Source organism: Megalops cyprinoides, chromosome 18, assembly GCF_013368585.1.
Source record: "Megalops cyprinoides isolate fMegCyp1 chromosome 18, fMegCyp1.pri, whole genome shotgun sequence".
NCBI lineage: Eukaryota > Metazoa > Chordata > Actinopteri > Elopiformes > Megalopidae > Megalops > Megalops cyprinoides.
In genome coordinates, this window is record NC_050600.1 from 23955988 (window position 1) to 23969372 (window position 13385).

Genomic DNA, 13385 nt, shown 5'->3' on the forward strand with positions numbered 1-13385 from the left:
CTTTCCCGCCCAGCAGAGGGACGGTATTGTTTTGGATCCTAGCTCCGTACCGAACCTCGTCCTCATCCTCATCCACAAGCACGCCTCCGCTATGATTGATGACTGTGTCCCCCCTGCGGCCGCATGTTACCTGGGGGCTCGTTATTCATCGGCTCACTGTGCGCTGTTATCTAAAGTGGCGTGAAAGCGCGGCAGGCGCGATGGCACAATTTGTCTCCAAGCGAGAAGGCAACATTGCACATCGTGTCATGTCTGCTGCTGAACAGGTAACCTCGGTAGAGAAAGGGGTCCTTGCTCGGTAAGATGACACCACAGACTGCGTACAGATGTCATCAAATTTGTAAAAGATGTTAGTTATTAATGGTTAGTGGTGGTTATAAAACTGGAATTTTAGCCAGCGGGTTTGTGGTTTGAATCCCAGTCTGCATTTGCACTCTTGTGCAAGGCACTATATTAGAACTGCCTCTGTAAAAAGCCAGCCATTCAAAATGGATAGTGCCATGTTTCAGCTTTTCAGTTACCCTGACTAAGGATGTCTGCCAAGCAAACACGTTAAGTGGTGAAATGGCATTTGGATTCATCCAGTTGATTCAGAATTGCCCTGGAGCTGACCTTTGCAAGGGGACAGTTGTGCACTGTGAAATAGTGCACTAGAGGGAAGCATTCTTTTGTCCACTTTCATAAAGATGTCAGTATAACCATTTAGAAATGTTTTTCATTCTGGTGTGAAAGCTTTGACAAATAGACAGTTCACGTTCCATTCAGATGCTCTTAATGCTTGACTCGCAAAATAAACTTAATTACTGCTGTAGTTTGAATGGTGAATAAGAACCGAGACTCTTGCCAAATGGGGAACTTGGCCTTTTAAAACCTGACTAGTTTTGATCTGATGATGGCTCATTTTGTGAGAAACCTCAGACATTAGGCCTTCTAAGAAAAAGAAAATAATAACACTGGAATTTTCAAATCAATCTCACATGAGTGTAAAATTGTCTTCCAAACTCTGAGCTTGTCTGACAGAGGTCAAACAGATACCCAAATGTAACTGAACCCAGGGTAGGACAAAGGCAGGCTCAAGGCCAGCAATAAAGTCCATATTTCTGCTGTCATAATTGCCTTGGCCACAATGAGACTAGTCCTTGACATCAGTATGGAAAATGAATACCACTTTTCTCACACATTGTGTGGTTGAACATCATATTGACTCCTGTTTAACAGTGATAAAAAAACAATAAAAACCCATTTGAGATCAAAACATACTAAACAGAAAGTGAAAGGACTAGTAAAACACACCTTACAACAATAATCATTTTTTAAATCAACAGGACAGTTTATCTGATTTGACAAAAGGATATGCACACCTTTGGGACAGAAGTATCAAAAATAAATAATAAAGCTCACTTGCTAAATGTTGTCTGGGTTAGAGATGATAGACCCCAATTGAGGGGATGCCAGAGGGGCTGCAGTAAGAAAGGGGTGTTAATGCCTATCCAGTTCGAACCGCAGCTGTGCCACTGGTTCGCAAGCTGGGGCATTTATACACCTAAAGGGCACTTGGAATATCTTCTGGGTGCACTTGAGATGAGTTACATCACATTGCCAATAGTTGGGTGTTTATAAAATCAAGTCAAGTGAAGTCAGTCTAAATCTATGACTGAAGAAATAAGGGTGATGAAATAATGAATGAAGAAGTAATGGTGTGAATGTAATGTAAACGCAGGCTTAATACAGACTCTCACTTCATCCATGTTTGGATGCAGTGAAACTGAAGTGAGGTGTTTGTGTAGTGGTTCCTGCAATGGGTTACAGATCCACAGAAACATCTCTCATTCAGGCATTTGGGATTTTGCTAGTATATTTCATATTTCCACCGTTTGCAAGATGAGGATCAAAGCTTGAGAACCACTTGTACTACCACGCAAAAAATCTTAGCTGACATGAATTATAATAAATCCAGTTATACCAACGTAGGAATATGCAGCATTATCTAAGCCTTTGGCATGGAGTGACCTCGGTGCACGATTTAAACTGTACACCCCATTAAATTAGACTGGTTTTATAATGTTGTGTGCCAGCAGGGATCACATGAGTGGGTAATGTTAGTGGAAATCAGTGTGCTGCAGCAAAATAAAAACATTGCATTAGTCACATGCGTGTGAGATGATGTACACTCTCACGGTGCAGCCACCCCCCACCCCACCCCACCCACAGCCCATAGAGTTTGCCCTAGAACCTCTGCGTAACAGCTTCTGTTTGGCCGATCCTCCTCGTGAAGGGGAGCAGGGGATCGCATTGCTGATTCTCCTGGTCCATCCAAATCCCACTGCTGTTTGTAACCCCCGACAGCCCTGCAAGAGCAAATCCCCTCTCTGAGGTCTATGGAGTTATGATGAGTCACGCGTCACAAAAGGACGTTTGTAATAAAGTGGTGGGAATAATTATAATGACATATAAAATATATAACATATTTACATTGAAAATGTGAAGGTATTATCCTCTCTGTTATTGCTAAAGCTACTACCTGCAATAATAATAATGAAGGTTAAATAATAAATAGGCGCCCGCTTGTGTTTCTGACATCCCTCACACTGTCTCGTGTTGCCCTTCTTAGAGAGGATGACGGCCCCCCTCACCATTCGGGTTGGATACGACGTTTTCGGATGAAATGTCTGGCGACTTGGCAGATCTCGGAAAACGCGAAATGTCATTCAATCAGGGTGCAGGGGTGAGACGTGGCTCCGGGGGCGCATGCTGAGCGGGGGCCCTGGATAACTCTGCCAGACGCGCGACTGTCAAGGAATCACAATGGATCTGGGTCAGACCGGCTGAAAGGCAGCCATTTTTTCCGTCACGGTCACTGCGCACGTTTCCCGTGTTTAAATGCCACCGAAGAAAAAGTCTTTCTGAAGAGAGAGAAAGGAGCCATTTTTTTTTGGGGGGGGGGGGGGGGGGGGGGGGGCGGTCTCTGAACCCTGAAAGGACTGGAGAAAGGACTACTCGAAATATATGTACTGGTTGCTACCTTGTGCCAAACATGGGCGTAATTTCACCCCCCGCGAAAATCGATGGGGTCTGTTAACGGCCTGTGAGGGAAATGATCGATAGGGGATAAGGAATTATTGTCATATATAAATGGATAAAACTGAAACCTATGTAAGCCTCTCCAGATAAGAATGTCTGCGAAATGACTATACCGTAATGTAAAAATACTAAAAGGAAGTGTTCTGGGCTTCTGTGAGGCCACAGGGGTTCAGTTATGGGTTCAGAAGACTGATGGGAAAGGAGAGGACTCTTTGTCCCATTCCTGCTCTGGGCAGAGCTCTGTACCTCCATATACCCACTATCATATTGTTGGAAGTGACTGATTCTCTAGAGTTTCCCTTACCATGACCCAGTGTAAAAATATTACGTGAGTAATTTTTTAACTTTAAATTATCATCTATGTATAAAGCTCAGAAGGGTCACAGTATCACTTGGAAAGATTCCGATGATTTTAGCTGCCCATAAATAATTCATAATTACCGCAAGGAATATGTTGAAAACTGTCTCTACACTTGCAATTGCAATATATGACTTCTTCGCAAAAACAAGTCTCTTCTTCTCAAGTGGGAAACTTCACAGGGGTCTTGACTCTGGGCTGGGAACTGCTGGGTGGTGTCTGAGCTGAGAGTCCACAGCCATGGGGTCCAGTTGAGCTTACCTGCATCAAAGAACCAAAACCAAAGCATCACCCTCAGGTTACAAATATAGAAAATGTCAGTGAGATTTTTACTACCCCCATTAAAAATATAGAACCTGGTCTATGAGATTTGTATTACCTCCAGTTTACAAATATGGAACAGGTCCATGAGATTCGTATTTGTACTGATTTGTTACTGATAAAAAAAATTGATTATACATATTGTGCCTGCAGGCCAGGTTCAAATAAAAACTACATCCAATGCTGATAATGCCTCTAAAGGAAATATACATCCCGGAGAGCAAATGCAAAGATAGAATGCTAAATCTGAACCCAGCAGACAGTTAGAAACCGAGGCCAGATGCTGCTCCTCCTGTTTAATTGTGGAGTTAAGTGTGTCGCCTCTGGAAGGTACTTTCGCCCACTTAGGCACAGCAGTGTAACTAATGCCGACAAGATGCACTGGGTGTCCATTAATCCGCAGGATCTGGGAAGCGACGGATCCGCGGTGCCGTTCCGAGCTCTTACGGAGCGAATCAAACAAGCGATCAGTCACGCCAAGTCTCCACGCCTTCCACCGTTGGGTTCGAGGGTAATTCATTACGAAATATGATGCGGCGCATATAGAGACGGTCTGCAACAAAGTTTGGATGAGAGCTCCTGTTGTATATCAAGCATGATTGAAACTGCATTCTGTTGAAATTTGATTCTAACAGGAGACAAAGCTTTCCAGGGACACTTTTGGTTAAAAAATGGGGAGCCAGTGATAATTAACGAAAAAGAGATGGAATTATAGACCTAACTGTATTAAACTCTTTCGTTCTGCAGTGATTATGAGGAAGAGTGACACTGAGCATTTCTGATGCTTCTGAAGTCAATATTCTCAACCATTCACATTTAATTTAGAAGGAAAAAAGCATATTTTGATTCATATTAATAAAGAAAATTAAACCCAGTGATGCCTTATGACAAGAATGTCTCTAGAACATGGAGTTACACACTTAAAAAATAAATTTGCATGAGGAAAGACAACTTAAATGAGATCAGAGTCTCTGGTTTCAACAGCCCCCATCCCCCCACAGGCTCCGACTATTATAAATCATTGATCTCCAGATTAGTATGCAGCTGGTATATTTCTGGGTCTTAGAAGGTGGAGAAGTAGGTCCCTGGTTTCCTTTTTCCATAGGCATTCATGTTCTTTGCCGTGAGCGTCGCTCGAGGACAAACTTGTTCCTCAGTCCACATGTGTTCTGTATGTGTATGCAGTTTCCATGGGCCTGGAAACTTACTTCATTCGGGTTCTCCCCCCCCCCACACGCCACGCAGTGTCCAGCAAACAGCCCACTGTGGCTAAGCCACAAAACAGAAGAGTTCGTTTTCTACTCCATACATATCCGTTACTCCGCCATATCTCCATAGAAACAATTTTAATCCATCAAATCGTCATTACCGTCATGGCTCCAGAAGAAAGGCGAGACTGTGAAAAACCTTGCCGGTCGCTGCGCAGTTGTCAAAGTGATACATACTGCCTGTCACTCAGCACGGGTCTGTAAACTTTACTCCATTTGCAGTTGAATAAACTTTGTGAGGCTCTTGGGGCTTGTTAACATTCGGGAGTTATACCATGCGATTTCCCAACCACTAGATAACACATTGACAACTTCTTGCTATGTGGCTCTGCTTCACAAGTAAATTATACTTGCTGCGGCCCTTTTTATCAATTTAGATAAGTAGCTTGGAGATTGGTAGCTGATAAGGAGTCCATACAAGCAAAGTTTCCTGCTTAAACAATACTACTAATTGCAAAGATGAGTTCATCAGGCAAATACATTTTCAAAAGTGCTGATGGGACAGAAATTACTCAGTCAGAGGTTGCGTAGTATTTTAGTACTTATTCTGGACTACATTTCCCATCAACACTTCTGTGAGATGACATGCAGAGTTTCTTTAAAGTGTTAATGGGGTGTGAAGTTCTTAGATGGTATGTTTCTACAACAGGTAAACTACATCCCTCCACATTAGCTACCTGGTTGTGGCTTGGAAAAAAATTTAACCACTGGTTCTAACAATAACTGCACCACCACACTTACAATCTATCATTACACCCAACACTAATTTCCTTACCACTACATTCCAATATCTTTGCTCACCTATTGGTTCCTACCTGGAAGGGTCACTCATCTTGTTCATGTTGCTTCTCTAACTGTCAAAACAGTGGACTCATTGTCCTTTTTTCTGATACAGTCTCGCAACCTACCTGTGCAGACTGCATCTGGGCTTTCCAAACTCCAGACCCCTCCCTCTCGTATTGCTTTGGTGAAACCTAGCAGTTGTAAAATGGATTGCACTTGGAGCACAGAGCATAAAAGCCTGGTAGGCATGGTAGCAGAAGGTAGGGCAGAAGCCCTTCAGACTTCTGCAGTGGCAGAAGTTCAGTGGTAAGCACTGTAGTGATACAAACTTGGATGGAAATTGCTGGCAATAGTTTAAGGTTGTGCACCTTGTGACAATACTACATTTCAGGGATGGCACTAATGATTGAGAATCTGTGCGGCAAGTTGACAAACCCTGTTGAATGTGCTTCTTATAAGTCACTCTGGATAAGAACATCTGCCGAATTAATAAATGTACTTGTAAACCTATGAACACCAGGACACGTTCAGTCTGACTGTGAGATGAATTTGATGGGATGCCCCTGCAAAGTTACCTCTCACTTGTTTGAATGTGAATGTTTTTTCAGTGTTGTAATTTATTTATGTAAATTCATGTTTGAGCTTCTTTTCTTGCAAATGACAGCTTGTCAGAAAATGTAATTACACTGGAGCTACAAAGGGGCCACAGACAGTTTTACAGTGAATAGGTTTTGAGGTGTTTTCATCTAATGTGACACATCTAGAATGCTTGTTTTTATTCCTAACTGTATTGCTGTCTATAGTACAAAATGTTCAGGAAAGATTTTAGCCAGTTTTTGCTTTTGAAAAGAAGTCCATTTCAGCTGATGCTAAAAATCTATGGTACATAAAGTGATGTGTGTTTTTGTGTTATTATTCCATTGCAAATTGTAAACTAGTCTCAGTTAATGCATTAATCCTGCTCTCTTCACCAATCTCTCTCCTATCTCTCCAGACAGTAAGAGTTGAGTAAGACAGTTGAGTAAGGCATTGGTAGTAGTTTTTTTATTTCCCATCACATTTCTCACATGTCTTTTCCCCCCTTGATCTGGGATATTCATTCTTCACCATGTTCGTCATGAATAGCATTAGATTTATGTCACTAAAAGGTGGGGGGGGGAGTGGTGTCACACTCATCTCTACCCGAAAACCGTGGGGTATGATTGTTTGTGGCACCAGATGATATAAAAATAGAGTAGGACGTCGAATTGCGCGGGGCCCTCCAGGTCTTATGTAACGCTGTCAGCTGCTTCCCCCCTGGAACCGAGGGCGAGACCTGCCTGCATCAGTGCACCGCGCTGCACCCTCATTTCCCATGTCAGAGAATTCCTAACGCTCTGAAGGCTAACGACACACGGGGCTATGGTGGTTTAAACAGCTCCACAGCTCATGGTCTCTCATTGTCATGGTCCTCCAGAGATTCATGACCGAGCGAAATTATTACTTTTTTTGAAGACACTGAGGTGTCTTTGCTTAGCGGTGTTTTCGCTTCAGAATACTGTATGTCTTCATCTCAATGTCATGAGATGGCTTAAAAATATATATTGCCTTTTTTTCTAAAGTCGGGACTGTCACAGAATCACAGGACACCAAAACCAAGTTGCTCATATCGATAACTGCAGGGTGAATCTTGAGCATGGTGTTTAGAGCAAACTACCAACGGAATAGATTACATATTCATTCATAATTCATGCCAGCAACTTGTAGAGATGAAAGAATCCTCTGTCTTGTATCAGGAGGGCCATTTGACATTCATAATAGCAGTGGACGCAAAAGGTTATGAACATTGTCAAATTTTAATGTCTCTCATTTCTGATTTAATATAAGCAGGCGTTCACATGCAGTGATTTTACTGTTGTTTAACGGCTTTTAATCAAATTAAAAGTCAATGTATTCAGATGTACGGACATCAACAGAATACTAATATGATTTCTCCTTGTTTCATTCGTGATTTATACCTTTCCTTTCTTATCCAATATGTGCAGGTCTGCATGTGCTGTTATTTAAACAGCTTTTCATCAAATTAAATACAGCCTAATACAGCCTCTTAACAATGGGCTGATTTCTGTGTATCACAGTGTAAGGTTTTCTTCAGTATTCAGTAAAACAGGATTCACCAGCACTTAGACTTAGCTTGTATATTGCAGTTGTCATCTATCTTAGGTCTGTGGTAGACAACAAGCTGCTTGCAAGACAAGCAGTGTAAGCAGCATGCTGAAGTGTTTGGTGGCATGGAGCGGTTGCAACATTTCTGTGGAATCATGTTCCCGCATCTGAATTCATGATGTGCATCCTAAGTCAAGTACTGCGCATGTGCTCAGGTTACATGTCAATTATATATCACTATAGCTGAAAGCATGCCAAGGCAGTACTTAAATATTAAACAATATAAATACAATAGCCTGCTTAGGTATTCAGGGCAGGTTATTTATCATTAAAGTATATCATAGTTATGAAAAGCTTATAGGAAGTCTGTTACCACATAAATGGAATAATAAATTAAAGAGTGTGATAAATAATGCATATGATGGTTTACAAATGTCCCGTTTGTTTTAATTCTTTCATTCCCAGACGTTTCTTGGGGAGTTACAGAGTGCCAAGTTCTTATAGGGTGTTTATTATAAACTGAACCTGTGGCACTTACAATTAAAAGGAACAGATATGTCTGCATTAATTGATTTATTGATTGCCTCACAATAGCTGAGCCCTGTTTGCACAACAGTTTATCCTGGCAATAGTTGTCTTCTGATCCACTCGTCAGCATGTAAATTGAAAAAAGTCGATAAAGAGTCATGTTTTTTTATTCCAGGGAAGAACGAAATATCCTGAGCGAAAGAGGAGTGACTCGTTGCATAGCCTTAAGTCAACTGGCCAATTTTGTTTCAGCATTATTTTAGCTTGCACCAGACACACAATGGATCTGGAGCCATAGGTACAATTTCCATCACGGCCTGCATAAACTGCATTCAGAGGATGGGTTCAATCAATTCCGGAAGCAGGAGGCCCACTGTGCCCAAGACAATTGACCATTGGGGGACCGCTGCTGACCAGCTATGGAGAATAACTCCCATTGTCTCTTTTCCTCCACTAATAAGACAGAAGAATGCTTCACATGCGTCTCATCTATTCCCTAAGAAACACGTCACACAAGCAACTATATGGTGAAATATATGCCATATATTACACGCATGCAAAATTGTTCAAGTTTTCCTTCATCTTTCCTTTTATTGATATGTTCTGACAAATTTTGCAATATATGAATTGTCTAGGAAAGTAGTAATGATCTATGTATTTGTTAGATATTGGCATATATGCTGTAAGTAGTATAATAAAACAAGTAATGCATTGTTTTTTCTGTTTTACACTTTTAATACTCATCATCATGAAAGTGTCATCTTTGAAGAATGAGGATGCATTTGCTTCTCATTCTGACCTGGGTAAAGTTTGTCTTTGTCTCAGTTTATAAAATAATATGAAAAAGAGAGCTTCCCATTTGCTGCCTATTGTAACATCATGACATATCATCAGAACCTTTTAAATGTCAGTGGTACCTTGCTATTTAGGCTCTATTATCCTCAATTTAACAGGGATACAGGCAGGGTACAATGCTATTGGAGTATAAGGGGGGAGGACCTAGCAACCGTGAGTATGGTGATGTTGCATGGTAACTGGGACGGTGCACAGACAGGAATATTTAGATCCTATTCCTGTTCAGAGCTTGAAATTGAGTCTGGTTGATAGTCTCTATGAATTGCACTGGGGGTATGCTAACGCGAGAATTCTGCACAAGTGAATTATATACTCTCTGTGCTGGATTCCGGTGCTCAAATGTGTGTGTGTATGTGTGTCTGTATTTCACCCCTGGGAGTACAGGCCTCACCGTGAGCCCATCTGCTACCCTGGCACAGGTTGTAATCTGGCGCTCTCCTCATTAGCATTTTAATTTGCAGCAGAGGCGGTCGTAGAAGTTGTAATAGTCAGTGATGCATTCTTATCATTGCATTACATTATGCATGTGCTCAGTTGGTGTCCTTATCTAAGGTGACTTACATAGTTCACAGTCTCTGCTTTCGCTTTAACGCTGGAACAATGCAGGTTGAGCTCCTTGCTCGAGGGTACAACAGCGGCGTCCTTCCCAGAGTTTGAACCTGCAAACTTTCAGCCAGATGCACAGCCCCCTGACCATTATGTTGGCCACAAGCAATGTTGTGTGGGCCGACAGCATTGCCAAATCAATGTGAATGGTTTCTCAGGGTGGGAGTTCTCAATTGCCATTTTAAACAAACAAACAACAGCAAGAAAATCACAGAAAACAAACTCAAAGAAGCCTGTGTCTATGCTAATCGGGGCGAAGGCTTCACACACTGGGGGAAATATGTTCCAGTGACTTCTGTTTGAGTGTCTATCCATCCTGTGCATTGGTGCAGCCTTCTCGTGTTCATTGTCAAACTCTCTAAGGTTTGTCCTTGCCACTGTCCCTCCTCCAATCCAAAAACCATGTTTTTGCACTGTGGTGGAGTTGACGACGGGTTGGAAACGTCTTTAGAGCTGTTCCTTCTTTCCATTTTGCCCGAGACTCCCATGGACCGCAGCTGCACATTTCAATTACAGATAGGTATCGCCTCTCGCTTGTCTTCCCATAATCCTCTCTCCCTTAGCACAGGTCGAAATTCCTTTGATCCGCGAGTCTCACCGTGGTGCGAAACCCAAAGCCGCTAAATAGACTCAGTGTGGCTCCATCAGGGCCCGGGCCAGGCACTTCATACTGCCCCTGGGGTTAGCCCCCCTCCCAACCCCCCTTCACTCAATCTCCTAACATGGCTGAAAAAAAAACACACAGCCCGACTGGATAGTTTACTCTCACCCCTCCTAGCACCTGGACCGTCTTCCTCACATGTTTGATCTGGCTGAGAATAAAGGCAGGGAGCTTCCCCTTCAGCCTGCCTCTGCGTCTCTGCGTAGGAGGATAATGCACTCGGTAACCCACTGTGGGCACGGATGCCTTTCAACCTAACCTGCTGCTTCTGGGTGGATTGCACTCAGGCTCAGAGGGATGAAGGGCACCGGTGCTGTAGACTGAATAACCAAGACGGGTGCAGGCTAATGCTGTGGATACTATTTGCACTGAGCAGCACACTAAACAAGAACAATTGCAGGGTACTTACTTTGGGGAGGAAGTATCTTCTTTTGCAAAGTGGAAACATTTCTGGGTTTTGCCATTAAACAGATTAGTCACATGCTTGCATGTGTAGTTCTGGCAACACTTTACTTGTCATAAAGCAAGATGTTGTCATAATTGTGACATACTAACATGTAACAATGGTCCACAGCAGTTCAAGGCCAGATTGCTTAACACTGCGGATGAAGCACGAAGGGATTCGAGTGCAGCCCATTGCTGACATCAAAATATGTCACACATTTTCTCAGAAAGATACAACTACAGGGAAAGAGGGCGGGACATGCTTTTCCCAAACACACGTGTTGACATCATCGCCATTGATCGCACATGATCATTTTGACACCAACAGCAACAACTCAGGGGTCCTTTGATGTAGATATTCTAAGATTAAGTTTGGTGCACTGAGTCAGTCTTGCGGATTAATGCTCTCGTTTATAGGATGGTACATACTATAGCTCTGTTGAGTTTGAGAGTATGTGTGTGTGTTTGTGTGTGTGAGAGAGAGTGTGCATATCCATGTACACGTGTGTATGTGTGAGAGAGAGTGTGTGTGCATGTGTACACGTGTGTGTGTGTGTAGGTGGGAGTTGTCTTTCCTGTTGCAGTACAAGTCTGATAGGAAGGAACCGTAAATATGTGGGTTTGACGTATAAGGTAGAGGGACCAGTGTTTTTTTTTTTTCTTTTCAGAAGAGCAATAAAATCGCCTCATAATTAAGCCCAGGGTTCAGACCAAACCTCACTCCCGCCTGTCTTACACACAACAGCCAGTTCAGTTTGAAGACATAGCGCTCGCGGCAACATTGAGCTGGCTGACAGAGAGGCCAGGCCCTCCACTTCCATCTGAAATCTTGATTGCCGTTACGACAGACTTTTCTGTTAGGGTGGGACATTAGACGTCTAGTTCTTGCAGTCATCTTCTTCCTGTGATGACCTCTGTGTGAGACCGCATCAATATTCTCGAGCTCTCCCTCTGTATTGACGAGAAAATTACACCAGTCAACCATGATGTCTACTTGCAAGCTTTTGGCGCAGGGGATTGGGGGGGGCAGCAGGTGGGGAGGAGGAGGGAGAGGGAGAATAGGATATCTCGTTTTGCCAGGAAAACATTTCTATCCTTTGCATTGTACCAGACTGCAGATTACTCAAAACACTCAGTATTTCATATACACTAATATGTTTTACAGTGATCTAGATATCTCAGTTGATTAAAAACACTTAAGGATTAGGTAAAAATATACATAGGAAATCATTGACCTGAAATATTGAATAAATTTATCATTTTTCTTTGAGATGGAAGTTTATTATGTACAAAATGTTAACTGTACAAAATGTTAATGTTAAATTTCTTTTAACAGATATAGATTAATGTGGATGTTATATTTAGTGGTTTGTTCATGGGTTTTCCATTTGGAACTGAAGTTTTCAGGCAAACATGTTAATCATAATCAAAAATAGTATTTAACTCCTCGTAAGTAAATGGCCTTTGGATAGATTTTCAGAACCGAGGTGAACCTGTTTTTAAATTAAACTTTTAGCACTGTTTTTTAAAGTCAGAATCTGAGCCACTGTCTAATCTGTGCATCATTACCATTTAACTATCAGTCAGCCATATACTGTATATATCTGTCCGACATTTTATGTCCTGTAGTGGTAGACACTATGCTGTAACCTGAGAAAAAATGGAATCATGAAAGCACACCTGATATACAGGTACTCAGAGATAGTTTATTCGGATCTAAAAGGGTTTGTTCATTCAAACACTTGAACCAGGGACGCCAATAAACACACATTTGTTCACACGCATTCATTTTAGACCCATTACAGCCATCAAGCATCTAGTGAAAGAAATATACACCCGATCCATACGATCGGTTAGTAGATGTTGTTATCGTGAAATAGTTCTGTTTCCAGGAAACTCCCAGAACGCCCCCCCTCCCCCCGGGCTGCACAGCTGTCATCACTAGGGTTTTGAAATGGTGCGCTTCACCCTCTCCATCCTGCAAATGTAATTGGCTACCATTTCACGTCACCCCACTCAGGGCGATGTAATCTGCCGCTTTTTCGTGACCATTTATTGGACAGCTGATGGGATAATTGTTGTGTTTTGCACCGCTCGCTGTTTATATCATTTTCCAGCCCGTGCTGCAGTTTTGCGATGGGAGAACGCATTTAAGCAGAGGGTGTCACTAAGGCATTGAAACATATGTTTGGGGTATCGGGGTACATTAGTATCGTTTGGCGGCAGTATGGCATTCGTTTAGGCCGCGCCGTGCAGTGAGCAAAATGACTTTATTTCGCCGCCGGGTCCGGAATTCAAGCCTATGATGTTGACAGCATCATCGTTTTACGAAGGC

The 13385-nt window shown here is 42.4% G+C and overlaps 1 protein-coding gene across 5 annotated transcripts in view; it reads left to right on the top strand.

Annotated features, from left to right (window-relative positions):
* LOC118793463 (BTB/POZ domain-containing protein KCTD8-like) overlaps positions 1 to 13385 on the top strand; it is a 30783-nt gene that overhangs the window by 3202 nt on the left and 14196 nt on the right. The gene's annotated exons all lie outside the window — the stretch shown is intronic.